Source organism: Cupressus sempervirens, chromosome 2 (genome assembly GCF_028749045.1).
Source record: "Cupressus sempervirens isolate cs-2001-9-10 chromosome 2, ASM2874904v1, whole genome shotgun sequence".
Taxonomy (NCBI): Eukaryota; Viridiplantae; Streptophyta; class Pinopsida; order Cupressales; family Cupressaceae; genus Cupressus; species Cupressus sempervirens.
In genome coordinates, this window is record NC_143119.1 from 251,902,631 (window position 1) to 251,908,519 (window position 5,889).

Here is a 5,889-nt window from a genome sequence, read left to right on the forward strand (position 1 = left end):
TGTAAGTATATACATATGTGTAGCGTATGCTAAGCTCACAAATATATGTTTTTATTTCTTCATAACGCATGCAAGTTTTTTAGAACTAAAAATTATGCTTTTAGTTCTACATAACCCACATGGGTTATGTAGAACTTGGAATGGTACTTTTGGTTTGGTATAAATCATACAACTTATTTAGCATAGAGGAACCCATAGGCATTATGGATGGGTAAGTGAGTTGGAGATGACCCTAAGGATTGCAAGCTCATTTTCCCTCCATTTTTGTTCCATTACACATTTTTCATCGTCCAAGATGATTTGTTGATTTTCTCATCATTAGGTTTACAAATGATGAAGTGGATATCTCTAAAATTACCACATAATCTTACATGTCTTATCAAATTTTGAACCATACACAATTTCCATTTTTTGGACAAAATTAGTATAGTAAATTTTAATTTTCTTTATCAGTGCCTTGAAAATTCTTAGAGACACGTTTCTACCATCTTCTTAATAATTTTTTATCTAATTTTCTGAATTTAAAATAAATTGCGTATTACAATTTTATACTTAATTTTATGCACCTTTGTAAAAGAAGTGCAATTTGAAATTATTTTGAGGGAAGTTATGACTAGTGCATGAACAACTACCAAACTTTTAAGGACATAAAGTTTTTAAAAACATTTTAAAAAATACTCAATAGAAAATTTTGAAAAAATACACAACTTCCAAAGCTCACTCTTACTTATCATCCTACCATTTAAGGTTTCTCAAAATACTAAATCCAACCATATGTTGTTTTAAGCACATGAAACAACTATGTTATACGTTTTTTCAAAACCTGGAACAATGGTTTGTGTGCAATGAATTCAACACTCTTAATCTTATCTATTTTTTAAACCTTTAGTAGTTTGGAAACTAGATTTAGTTGTAGAGCTCATAAAAGTGCACTTGGTTAGTAACCTATACAATCCATTGTTTAAAAGTTAAAAAAAACACAAATAACAAGTCCTTATGTTTTCATTTGTGTTTCTTTTTAAAAAATGAGTTATATGCTTTGAAAGGATAAGAACTATAGAAAATAATGTAAGCATTTTTTAGGCTTAAAATGGTGGTGTGAGTAGAGCATTTATCACATTAAATTCAAATCTCTTTTGATGTGGGCACTTACCCTCCACAATATGTTCTTGGTATAAGTTTGATGCATGCCACCATTACCTCAGATAGAATGCTCTACAAATTTGTTAGGTTGGGCACATTATAGTACATCTCATGAATTTATTTATAAGAGAACAAAGAATGTACTCCAACTTAAGAATTTGTTACAATCATTGTCAGAAATTATATGGAAAATATTATTCATATTATATTAGATTACAATTTTCACACATGAGGGTCTTTTACAATAACTTTGAAAAAGAAAAAGGTGGAGAATTAGATACGAGTTGTCATAGGTGTTACGTTATAACTCAAGAAAAAAATCAGCAATTCAATCTTTTCCCAAATCCCAAATAAATTACTTTACTTTTCTTTGTTAGCCTTCCATAGATATTTGAAACCACACCAACAATATGCTTTCAATATACTATATGTAGAATAAAAAGAAAGAAGAGATAGAGAACCCTAGAAGACCTAATTGTTTTGCCTTTAAATTATTTTTACTAATTGAAGAGAGAGAATGTAATGGCTTTTTTCCTATGTCTTTTTCTTGGGATATTTCTCCTTACTGATGGAGTTGGAACTTCCTTGGCCATTCTATTTCACAAATTTTACATAGATAGCGATTGTAAACACACATAGCTTCCCTACATACCACAATAATTTGGATGTCCTATTGGGTTCACACAAGGAGATTTAAAGGATTGATATTAGGGCATATGGAATAAACTAATGTCTTAAAAAATAGAAGTAATTTTTACCCACTATTATTTGTCAATTGACTATGTATACTTGAGATATTTACAAATTTATTATTATATGATAAAGATAATGTCCACTTTACAAATTTTGACAAGTGGCATCTAAAAATGCATAAAGTAGTAATATGTAATGATTGTACATTGTTGGACATCTTCTTCATTAAATAAATCTTATAATAACATAATTTGTTATTATATAAATAAATTAAGAACTATAATTCCATGACAAAGACAATTTAAAAAAATACTCATGTAAGTACATTAAGATAAAATAAGATAGCCCTTTCATAAAATAAGTATACATTATAATAGAACCAACTATTATCAAAACAACCATATACATATTGCTGCCAAGCCAAGATCTATAAATAAATTATAGTTATGAGCGATATTAGGCACACATCCCATTCAATTATTAGTAGGAGAACAACAAAAACTAGGACTATTACTACTGGTAAATAAGATAGGTTGGTAACCGTGGTGACATTGTTAACCAACAGTATTATTTAGTTTATATACTTATGGGAAGAGGCCAAGGAAGTAGGTTAAGTGTCTAGCCAAAGTGCAACAATCGGACTACGCAAAACATGTGCTCCCCCTTGAATACATTTCGATGATATCTCTCAGGAAAACGCTTAACCATTCTCTCTTACCATAGCTGTGCTCTCAAACTTCACACTAAATTTAAGCTTATGGTTCTTCTTTGTGAATTCTAAAGTATCTGGCTGAACACTTACCTTTACTCCATATGGCTCCTCCACATGCACTTTGTAGGTTGAACGAGCGGCACCCACATTTGTTACTGTTCTCCTCACAACAACTTGCAGTATCTTTATGGAGTTGAAGGGAATAGAGAAAGATGGGTAATTGAGATCACCTGTGTCTTCTAGATTGCTTGATTTGGGGCATTGGATTGTGTTTTTATCCATCAACAAAGCAATCTGTTGTTTGGTGTATTTAAGAGTACAAAGAAAGTGAATGTAATCACAAGGTGTCAGGTCATAGATGTGCCCTGGATCTATAGCAGCGACTGGATTCACATGACCTACACCCAAATCCAATGGGTCTGCAACTTTCAAAGTTGAGACATCTTTGATGGGTTGATTTTTATTGTCATGAACATAAGCAGACGTCATGAGAGACGATTTAATGGCGGCGGGACTCCAAGAAGGATGGATTTCAGCGAATGAGTGCTGCAAGGCCACTTACATGTGGACAAGCCATGGATGTCCCTGACATAAATGCATATCCATTCTTTACTACAGCCAAAATGTCCACACCTAGAGCAACAACATCTGGTTTCATTATATCCGAAAATTGAAGACTAGGCCCCCTTGTAGAAAAAGAAGCCACCAGAGGAGCTGTTACTGCTTTACCTTTCAGCGTCAATCCTGACGGATTTATGGTGGCTGTAGGATTGCTTGTACTATTTATATAAGTTTTGATTTTCTCTCCCACCACAAAACTCACAGCAATAGAGGGAAGACCAGAATCATCGATTATTTCTTGCGAGCGCCAAGGAGATTCGGTTGCAAAGATGTAACCAGCGACCCTCAATTGATTCGCTTCTTCCAATAGGCTTATTTCCTTGTGTGAATCACCTCCATTGGAATCAATGTAAATATTAGCATATGCAGCATCACATACCAAAATTTTACCATTGAGAATGCTGGGAGGGATAGCTGAGAGGTCGCATCTCCTGGTGCTTTTGTTTTGAGATGCATTTAGTAGAGGCAATTGTTGAGTTACCTCGGTAGCTTGAGAAAGAGATGAACCTCTGTAGATCTGATGATTGCCAAGTCTCAGAGTAGCAGGGAACTTTCTGTCAATACTGCTGGCTCCAACGGTCATCAACCATGGTGCTGTATTTTCAACAGAAGTGTAAATAGGTCCATCATTTCCTGTCGAGAGCAAAATAAACACCCCCTTGGCCATCGCTTTGAAGGCTCCAATGGCTCTGGAATCATTGTAAAACGATCGTTCCGGTGCACCAATGGACATAGAAATAATATCCACGCCGTCTGCAATAGCCATTTCTATGGCAGCAAGAGTATCAGAATCATCGGTTTCTCCATCCCATGCGATCTTGTAAATGGCCAATCTGGCATGAGGAGCCATCCCAGTGGCCATTCCATTGGCAAATCCATTGAAACTTGCTCCATCCACAGCCGATCCTGCAACAGTCGAAGCACAGTGCATTCCATGGCCTTTTCTATCTCTTGCCGATTTTATCTCGCTTAGGGGAAGTTCACCATGTGTAGCTTGGTAGCCATTGAAAAAATAATGAGCTCACATAATTTTCCTTTTGTAGTGAGAGGAATTGAGCTTCTCTCCACTTTGACATATGCCCTTCCACTTTGTGGGCACAGGGCCGAGGCCTCTATCGTTGAAGCTCTTGCTCTCTTGCCATATTCCAGAGTCAATCACACCCACAATCACATCTTTACCGTAGTTGGATTGAAGCCACAAATTATAATGCGAGGAGCCTCCCAGACCAAAAAACTGTGGGGAGTGGGTCGTATGCATTTGCCTCACAGACGATGGAATTACAGCCATGCAACCATCCTTGCTCTCTAGAGCTGCAGCCTCAGTGTTGCTTAGCTTCGCTGCAAATCCAGACAGAACTGTATCATAAGTGTATAGCAACAGTTCTTCATCTTCACCTTTTGAGCCTGAACTAGAAGTTGCCTCATTGATGAGAGAGGCATACCAGTGCTCATGACTTGAAAAAAGCAGAGGTTTCATGGACCTGCTCATGTGAGCAATGTATGGTTTCCTACCTAACTCCTCAGCCACAGCTGTGGTTATGGTAAATGCAAAAATGGTGACAAAGATGTGAGAAATATAAATTAAAAATTAAACTCAATACTCACAACCCTAAAAATCTGCTCGGCACATAAGGTATTGAGTGCCAGTTTTACTCGGCACTTGTTCAGCACTTGATGGTGCCGAGTGCCAGTTACGCTCGGCACTTGCTCGACACTTGAAGGTGCCGAGTGATAGGGAACAGGTGCCGAGTGAGCTCGACACACAAAGGAAATAGATGTAGATGCCGAGTTAGCTCGGCACTCAAAGAAGACAATGGATGCTGAGTAAGGTCGGCTCCAACTAATAAAATTATAACTTAGAAAAATCTAACGTGAATGCTTTCACAAATAAAACTAGAGAGCCAAAGCTTTAAGCTTTCAACCAAACTTGTCAAATGCAATGAATAGAAGAGGAAGATAGATTCAAGTATGCTTGCTTGCTTTCTATTCAATCTTTCATTAAACTAATACAAAATTTGGGAGCATTTGGCTTCAACCAAAAAACCCTAAAATAACCCTAAATTGATAATATTTCAAACAATTTTAATAACTTGCAGCTCTAATGGCTACATACATGAATGCCTAGAGCAATCACTACTTCAACAAGATAAATCAAACAATAACAAACTTACAAGGTAACCATCAATCAATCACATGCAACTGTAGGCACGAAACAAAACAAACTTCCTTCTTCTTCTTCCAACGACTGATCTGCTAATCTTCTCTACTCTATCTGGCTCTCTGTCTGTCTGAATGAAAAAATGAGAGAGAGGTATTCCTTTTGTCTTCAAAATTTTCCCTCTCAACGTTCAAAAATTCAAAAACACCTACCAAAATAAATGCTTTCCTTGAAAGGATGCCTGCGGGAAACAAACTGATAGGGTAGATGGGCGTGGGGCTCGAGGACAACCTGCAGGAACTCAACGTTAATTTCCAACACTCCACCTTTGTCCTGAGACCCACAAACAAAGATCACTGCTGATCGAAATCAACTTTAGACCTACTGCTATTAGTGTGGGGGCTGCCTTACTGTTCTGCATTTTGAATCTCTCCAAGATCTTCCCTGCATACTTTTCTTGAGAGATGAAAATGTCATCATGCATTTGTTTTACTTCTATGCCTAGAAAGTATTTCAAGAGACCTAGGTCTGTCATTTCAAATTCACTTTTTATGGCCTCTTT

The 5,889-nt window shown here is 36.5% G+C and overlaps 1 pseudogene; it reads right to left on the bottom strand.

Annotated features, from left to right (window-relative positions):
* Positions 1 to 2,446: 2,446 nt before the first annotated feature.
* Positions 2,447 to 4,706, bottom strand: LOC149572004 (subtilisin-like protease SBT1.3 pseudogene; annotated as a pseudogene).
* Between the last annotated feature and the right edge of the window lie 1,183 nt (positions 4,707 to 5,889).